Source organism: Dama dama, chromosome 13, assembly GCF_033118175.1.
Source record: "Dama dama isolate Ldn47 chromosome 13, ASM3311817v1, whole genome shotgun sequence".
NCBI lineage: Eukaryota > Metazoa > Chordata > Mammalia > Artiodactyla > Cervidae > Dama > Dama dama.
In genome coordinates, this window is record NC_083693.1 from 64,693,727 (window position 1) to 64,702,867 (window position 9,141).

The 9,141-nt window shown below is 45.5% G+C and overlaps 1 protein-coding gene across 1 annotated transcript in view; it reads right to left on the reverse strand.

Moving 5' to 3' along the window:
* Nucleotides 1-8,738, reverse strand: part of LGMN (legumain) — a 34,768-nt gene extending 26,030 nt beyond the window's left edge. The window contains exon 1 of the mRNA XM_061159321.1: nucleotides 8,593-8,738. The gene's annotated coding sequence lies outside the window, so the exon portion shown is untranslated. The remainder of the gene's footprint in view (nucleotides 1-8,592) is intronic.
* Nucleotides 8,739-9,141: the final 403 nt, after the last annotated feature.

Here is a 9,141-nt window from a genome sequence, read left to right on the forward strand (position 1 = left end):
GTCTAGGAAACCATCCTCAGCATCTGTGCCTAAGACTGTGCTAAACCTCACAATGATGGGATTTCCCCCCAAGTGAAAAAACAGGAAGCCCTGAGTCTGGTAAAAGTTTTAAAGAGTAAAGGCACTTTACTTTTTTTTTTTTTTTAAAGTAAAGGCCAGCACTTCTCCAAGTTGACTATACGCCCAGATTGCCTGGGGGGCCTGTTAGAAGGCGGAGTCTGACTCAGTAGGCATGGGCAGGGCCTGAGACTCTGCATTTCTGACAAGCTCTGGGTGATGTCCAGGACTACACCTGGCCGCAGTAGGCCTCTTACTTGACCCTGGTAGGCTCTAGTCAGCTCTGCCCAGAAGCCCAGCTTCCTAGTCAAAGAAACTGTACTAAAAAACAAACAAAAAAAAGAAACTGTACTACTCTATCCCCGGATGACTTCTCCCAGGAACTCAATTCTTCACGTGTAAGAACTAAGAATCTGAGGTGGGGGGACTTCCCTGGCAGTCCAGTGTTTGAGACTCTGAGCTTCCAATACAGGGGGCAGGGGTTCAATCCCTGGTCAGGGAACTAGGATTCTGCATGCCACACAGCATGGCCAGACAACAGAAAAGAATCTGAGTTGGTGCTAGATCCAGGTTTCTTTAGCTCCACTACAAAGTCATGGATGCACAGCTAGCTAGCTAGTTAAGTAGCTCAGTCGTGTCCGACTCTTTGCGACCCCGTGGACTGTAGCCTGCCAGGCTCCTCCCTCCATGGGATTCTCCAGGCAAGAATACTGGAGTGGGTTGCCATTTCCTTCTCCAGGGGATCTTCCCGACCCAGGGATCGAACGGGTAACTACAATAACGTGCCCCAGATTTGTTTCAAGATTGTCTTGAAATGGTCAAGGTGAGTAACAGATGAGGGCAGTGGACTTCCCAGGCCACCCAGCCCCAGAACCCACTGGTTTATTAATATGTCACTGTGTATGAGAGGATGTTTTCTCATGTCCACTTGACCTTCCCAGGGCTCACCAAGGGATAATAAAAGGGGAAGTGATACAAAGGTATGAAGCAGCAGCAGTGAGGTCAGGCAAGAGACAGTCAAGCTCCCACCCTCAGAGCTCTGCAGGGGCCCCCACACTGGCTGGGGAGGTGTGCCAGTGATAGGGGAGGTCATGCAACCAGCAGCCTCCCAGGAAGCCTTCTCTTGGGGCAGGGGTCAGCAAACTCTCTGTAAAGGGCTGGAAAGTAGGTATTTTCAGCTCTGCAGGTCACGTCATCCCCATCACAACTCTTCAGCTCTCCCACTGTATCACAAAGCAGCCACAGACATACAGAAACCAGTGAACATGGCTACAATCCAATCAGACTGAAACAGGCAGTCTCTGTGGCCTGCCCTCAGGAGCCAGAATGTGTTCTCAGCCCACATGGCAGGTACAGTCTGGGGTTTTTATCATCTTTCATCATCAGTCATAAAATAGGCTCTCTGGTTTGCATACCACTCTTTCTGAGTGTCTATCATGTGACTCAATCCTGAAGAGGCTGATCTGTCCGGAGGCACTAGTGCGTGACTTCTTCCTTTCTTTTTTGTCTTTTTGTGTGTGTGTGTGCCTCAGGGCATGTGGGATCTTAGTTTCCCCTGACCAGGGGTGAAATCTGTGCCCCAAACAGTGGAGGCTCAGAGCTTTAGTCACTGGACTGCCAGGGAATTCCCCCTTTCATATTTAAATAAAATATACTAGAGTCAATGGTTGGTCTGCCTGAGCCACAGAATAGACACCACCAGCTCAACTGCCTAAATCAGCAAACAAAAAACACCACCAGGTTGTTTTTACAAATTCCAGTTTACCTTCCATTCTTCTACTAAAACACTAGCAAGTTACTCCTCGGTGAGGGAAAGTACCTTATTCATATACAAGGGACATTTTCAGAGTTAACATTTGGCGATTTTCTTGTCTTTTTTTTTTATTATTAACACAGAGTTGTGGTTCCTTGAATACAATGCCAAGTTACAAGCCTCACCATGTGACAGCGATTGGGAAATGCCACTTAAAAAACCCAAACACTAATATGTTGGGAAACATATGGGGCCTGGGGTGAAGGAAAGATGTGAAGTAATACAATCTTTCCATCACCCTGAGCAATGAACATGTCTCAAAATTGCAGGTTTCAGATGGAAATTTCATGGTCAGCACTATTCTTGACAAAGTCAAGAGCAGGAAAACAAAGTCACAAATAATCTTGCAGCATACCTATGATTCTTGTTTCAGCAGAGTAAAAAGTTCATGAATAAAAAGTAAACAATGATCCCTGGGACTTCCCTGATAGCTCAGTGGTTAAGAATCTGCCTTCCAATGCAAGGGACGCAAATTTGATCCCTGGTTGGGGAACGAGGATACCACACGCTGCAAGGTAACTTAGTCCACAGGCTGCAACTAGAGAAGCACCACAATGAAGACCCAGCGCAGCCAAAAAAAAAAAAGTAAATGATCTCTGCCAAACTGGCCCAGGAAGACTGCTATTTCTTGCCCGTCGCGCTCCACGGCCCCAGTCACACAGGCGTCGTCTTCTACTTCTTCCTATCATCTACTCATCCATCCAACACACAGGGCCTGAGCACCCACCAGGTGCTCACAGGGACTGAACAGGGAGCCAAACTGGCGAAACCCTTTGCAGAGCTGACATTCTAGCAGGAAGAGACAGGTTGTCCGGTGGTCATGAGTGCTGGGGAAGAAATACAGGCAGAAGAGGAAGTCCCGGTGGGAGTGTCAGGTATCATTTTTCAAAAAGGGAAGATTTTAAGAAGGTGAGGGAGCTCGCCCATTTGTAGCAACAAAACCCCGGAGGCAACATAAATGGTCATTTATGGGGGTTGTCTGTTGTTGCTATCCAGTTGCTATGTCCATTTCTTTGCAACCCCATGGACTAGAGCACACCAGGCTCCTCTGTCCTCCACTATCTCCCAGAATTTGCTCAAATTCATGTCTATTGAGTTGATAATCCTATCTAGCCATCTCATCCTCTCTCTGCCACCCCCTTCTCCTTTGGCCTTCAATCTTTTCCAACATCAGGGGCTTTTCCATCCACAGGGTACTATTTATCAAATCAATTATCTGTGTGTGTATGTGTGTTAGTAGCTCAGTCATATCCAACTCTTTGCGACCCCATGGACTGTAGCCCACCAGGCTCCTCCATCCATGGGATTTTTCAGGCAAGAATACTGGAGTGGGTTCCCAATCCAGGAATCGAACCTGGGTCTCCTGCATTGCAGGCAGACTCTTTACCGTCTGAGCCACCAGGGAAGCCCTAAATCAAATGTGATACATCCTTATGATGGGATACAGTGACAACTTTAAAAGAAAAAGGTAGTTCTTAAAAGCGCCGAAAAAAAGAAAAACAAAAAGTGCCCAGAGTGGGAAGGCCTCTGAGAAGATGCTCAGGGGTATGTGTTTAGTCTGCTAACCATTTGTAGGGAGAAAATGACCCAGGGGAGCTGTTGCTGTAACCAGGGGAGAGAGGAAAGTCTCCCCCAGAGTGCTCTGAGTTGCTTGCTGCACAGGGAGGGAGGGCGGGATATGCGTGGGTATCTATGAACCAAGGAGTGTGCAAGGCACTTTCCCACCCTCACAACAGCCTGTGAGCAGTCTCATTACTCCCTCCAGCTGAGACAGACTAGCAGAGGTAGAGAAACTTGGTGGAAAGTGGCCCTGCTGGGTGACACACAGATCTGCTTCCAAAGACTGCTTCTTCCACTACACCACCTCGCTTGTCACACCACAAAAGCATTGCTTTTGTGAATATCTCAGAAGCCCCGTAACCACAGGTGGGAGGGCTACACCCCACATTCCGGGGCCTCCAAGTTTCCTCCAGCAGCAGGATACCCAACGGGCCTGCTCTTCATCACCCCACTATTTTAAGGCACTTGTGGGTAATCGGTTATAAAAAGGTCTTATAGAGAAGAGCCCATCAAAAGAGAACTTGAACTACACAAAGTCAAAGTCAATGGACAAGCCTTTACATATGAATTTTACCAGCCTCCAACGCCAGGTCCTCGCTGCTCCCACTGGGCCAGCGACCCTCTCAGGTTAGAGGGCTACAGGAAGGCACTGATTCAGCTGAAGGACTCTACTTCAGGCACTACTATCAAGTGGGGTCTGATCCAATAGGGGAGGTTTGGGACAGACTCGAGTGCACATGCTGGATCAACTGTCACCAGCAATAGAAGTAACAAGGCTACAGTTAGAGGACCATCTAAATAGCAGGACCAAATTCAAATCCAGGTCTGACACCAAAGCCCAGACCTGAACCACCCCTGTGACCTCCCACATCAGCCCTACACTTGCTACTTGCTCTGGGTTAGAGACAGCGAACCATTAAAGCCAAGCAAAGCAGCTGGGCAGACAATGACATCTGTAAAGAGCCTTCCAAACCTACAGGTTTTAGATCTTGCTCTCTGTTCTTTGGGGGCTTGCAACAAAATCATCATGCAAGTGGTCCCCGGCTGATAACATGCAAAAGAGACAAGGACAGGAGACGAGCCCTCCTTCACCAAACTGAAGTCAAATCCCTCTGAGCCCCACGAGACTTTGGCCCGCTGAGCACAGGTTTAGCAGTCTCCCATCTTTGGCATCTAATCAAGCTTCTCTTAGCAATTTTTCAGCCACTGACCCTCCCACTCTACCTTCTGGCAATAAATCTCAGTTGTCCTTGATGTATTTGGAGTTGAGCTCAGTTCTACATGGAACTTTCTCCTCTAAGACAATAGCTAGAATAAAATCCATCTTGTCATTTAAAAAAAAAAAATTGCCTAGGTTACATGGCATGTGGGATTTTAGTTCTCCAACCAGGGAGCAAACCTGTGCCCCATGCACTGGAAAGACAAAGTCCTAACTACTGGACCACCAAGGAAGCCCCCATCTTGTGATTTTTAACAAATGTCTGGTGAAATTTCTCTTTAATACAGGACAGTTACTAAGTTACTATAGTTCCTAAGTCCAGGGAGACCCTGCCTCACCTTAATTGTTCATCTGTCAAATGGGATGATAGAACTAAATTATTAAGGGCCCATTCAGTTCCCATATCCTTTGATTTTCTGTTTCAAGGGTAAAATGGGAAAGGAAAAAAAAAGAAAAAAAAGAAAATCCAAGTAGTCTTATCTCAAATCTCAAAAAAAATGGATTTTGTTCAAGTGAGTGAATCAATGTTTTTTCATAGGGAACATTTATGATTCAGTAGCAAAGCACATTCTAGATTAGAGCATGTCCTTCAAAATTACCTAATACTGATTCTGTGGAGGACTTCCCTGGTGGCTCAGTTGGTAAAGAATCTACCTGCAATGATTCTATGGAATTTTTTTTCCCCACAACTCTGTAAACTGTAGATACTAGAAATGAAAATAATTATTGTCTAAAAACATGCAAATGAATTCTATTAAGTGGAGGTGCAAGTGACTCCCCCATTGAAAGAAAGAAGCCAGGTTTCCCATTGCACATTTCAGTATTTCTAATCTACAAATGTACTTTGTACTTTGGAATCTCCTTTCAACTGACTGTAATATGTATAGAGTGATGTTGTTGTTCAGTCACTAAGTCACATCCGACTCTGCAACCCCATGGATTGCAGCTCACCAGGCTTCCCTGTCCTTCACTCTCTCTCAGAGTTTGCTCAAATTCTTCTCCACTGAGTCAGGGAAGCCATCCAGCCAGCTCATCCTCTGTCACCCACTTCACTTTTCAAAAATTATCCATTGAAACTCCAATACTCTGGCCACCTCATGCGAAGAGTTGACTCTTTGGAAAAGACCCTGATGCTGGGAGGGATTGGGGGCAGGAGGAGAAGGGGACAGAGGATGAAATGGCTGGATGGCATCACCGACTCGATGGACATGAGTTTGAGTATGCTCTGGGAGTTGGTGATGGACAAGGAGGACTGGCATGCTGCGATTCATGGGGTTGCAAAGAGTCAGACACGACTGAGCAACTGAACTGAACTGAACATTTCAAAATGTACAAGCAGCTAAAACATATTTCAAAATACAGAGTCAAGTAAGATTTTTAAATGTACTAATGACTAGAAGAATTTGACTTTTGGCTAATGATTTTTCTACATTTTTATTTTCACTGCTTATTTGGCATTTGGATTTCTTTAAGTTTCTCCCAAATTACTATTTTTTGAAATCTAGGATTAATAATAGTTTGTAGTCTTTCCCCAAATGAATGAGCATGACTTTTATAACTAGATGTAAATTCTTAAGTTTAATTTTGCTACAACTTATATTTTAAGAAATTGAAGGATACACGTTAAACTACAGAAATGTACAAATGTAATATAAAATACCTGTTACCATCATACAGATCAACTGTTAATATTCTGTAAATCTGTTAACCCTCCTTTCCCATAAACAAATAAAACATTACAGATAAAACAGTCCCCCATTGTCCAGTCCTGTTCTCTGCATAGCACAAGGTAACCACTAATGTAAATTATTTCATTCCAATCAATTTATTATACTTTAAAAAATATATATCCACTTTATAAACATTCTCCTACTAACAAGCATGTAGGTTGTTACCTTTTTTTTTTTAATTCTTAAAATGTTGCAAAAGCATTCTTATACTCATCTCCTTGTATACAAATGTCTCTCTGGTACTTATTTTGCTAGCAGCTGTACTGTCCTAAGATATACTTCCAAATATCTGATATCTTTCAAACAATTGATACTCTTGAGAGTAACAAACTTCAGAATTTCTAATCTGATAGGTATAAAGTGATCTAATTATGGGTTTAATTTGTATCTTCTGGATTACAAGATAATTTGAGTCATATGTCTAACCATCCAGATTTCAACATCCTTAACATATGTGATGATTTCCCCTTCATAAAATGGGACTCAAATTTTGGCCTAAAGCAATGTCTGCTGTTTAAGGAAAGAAAAAATAGGCTGGTCATTTCTTTAAAAAAGATAGTCATAGGTGGAAAACCCAAGAGACAGCATTCACCTCAATATATTTTCACTGAATAATACTAGGTATGGTGTTCACTTACTTAAGAGTTCACAACCTTTTTCTCATCTCTCCTCTCTTTCAAATGCAATTGTCTTTAAAAAAGCCTCAGCAATTCTCCTGGGAATTACTGCAGTGAACTCCCTGGTGTGGCCTCTTTCCAACACTTTTCCACATTAGAGAGTATCTAAGGTACACACTGGGCTTCCCTCGTGGCTCATTGGTAAAGAACCTGCCGGCTAATGCAGGAGACTCGGGTTCTATCCCTGGGTTGGAATGATTCCCTGGAGAAGGAAATGGCAACCCACTCCAGTATTCTCCCTTGGGAAATCCCATGGACAGAGGAGCCTGGCTACAGGCCATGGGGTCACAAAAGAGTCCAACACAACTTAGTCGCTAAACAATAGCAGCAACAAAGATACACATCTACTAAATTCGGTTTCTAGGGCTTTCAGGGCAAAATCAAAGTCTCTAACAGCAGCACAGGAGGCTTGCAAGATGCGCTTCTCTGTTTTCCACTATCCACATGAAATCCCTTGCTCCAATCAGGCTCAGGACTCCGGGACCAAAATCAGTGCTCTTTTCCCGCCTTTATCATGCTATTTTCCAGGCGAAATGCTCTTCTCTTTCATCTCACTAGCTCCTGCCCATCCCTCAAACTCCATTCAATTATTCCCTTCTCTGCAAAGTCCTACCTCTTCCCACAAGCAGGGTTAGATACTGCCCCTGGAACACTGTAATGGTTCACGATAAACTGACTCTCCCCTTTATGAAATAATCCCTGCTTAAAAAATTTAGTAAGGCTCAACCAATGTTTGCAAACTAATGCAGTAAAGACATTACTGTCTGGAGCAAAGACAGCTGGGCCACACCACTCACTACATACCACAGGGCAAGTCTCAAACCATGGACATTTATTTTCACAAAATCTCCTTCTCCCAGCCCCTAGATTCTTGGCACTGAATACCACGTGGGTAAAACCTCAACTCTAATAGAAGTAGGGGACCAAATTCTGCTAACTTTCACTTCCATGGTTCATGTGAATCATCCTGTTAACTCCCACCACTCAAGTCTGTGAGAAGTGGAGCTTTTGATTTCTCAGAAGGGATGTTTTTATACCTTTGGGTATATTTGCTGCTGTGGTTAACATAACCTCTTTCCCCTTAGGCTACCAAGAACTAACTGGAAACAGATGCAACCTCAGCATTACAAACCTCAACAACCTGAATTGTCTCTAGATTGTTAGGACACAAGAGACCCCTCCTGGCATTCCCTGGTTACAGGATCTTAGCAAATGTGCTCTCAGCTCGCGCCTGTTTCTCTCTGCTCTCGGAGGAGCCTGGGCTTCCAGCCAGGGTTCGCGCAACAAAAGGAGCCCCAACCCACCAACCCCACGGGATGCAAGGCTGAGAGAGGTCGCAGGGTTTCCCTCGGAAGTCATCGTTTGCCGAAAACTCCCTTTCGCCCGATGAGAAATGGATTTACTCAACAACAACAACAAAAAAAGGCCGGGGAAACTGAAAATCCCAGCCATGAAGCCAAGATCTGCGGCAGATGGGCGACCTTGGTCCGGGGCGTTGGGCCGGGCCCCAGTCCCCCTGCCAGGGATATTGCTTACCTGCTGCGGGACCGTGGGAACTCCTCGCGGTGCGCAGCCTCAGAGCAGCCGGCTGCCGACGTCCTCTCTGCAGAGATTGCTGAGCTGGGTCCTAGCTCCTTGCTTTGAGGGTTGGCTGAGCCGCGGCGATTGGCCGAGCTTCGGGGAGGAGCGTCTTCGAAAGCCAATGGGAGGCGAGAACGAGGCCGGAGAGTCGCAGGAACTACAAGTCCCAGCGAGCCGCCGCGGGGCTTTCTGATCCCAGAGGGCAAAGGAGCCCAGGGAGGACGGTATCCAGTGAATGAGGGCGGGATGGGGTGAGGGTGGGAGGGTGGTTCTGAAATATGTGGAACCAGGGGCGCAGTATTCCCCGGAAGGACCGATCCCCAGCGCGCTAAACCGTTTAACACTCTGCTTCTAAACCTGTGCACAAATTAGAACCCTGTAGGGTAGTAGCTTCGTAGGTACTGATGCCTCCGCCTCTCCCTAAAGAATTTGAGTTCTTTGGTTGTGTCTGCCTGTGGCCTGGGTTTTGGAATCTTTAAAGAGCCCCAGGTGATGGGATGTGCA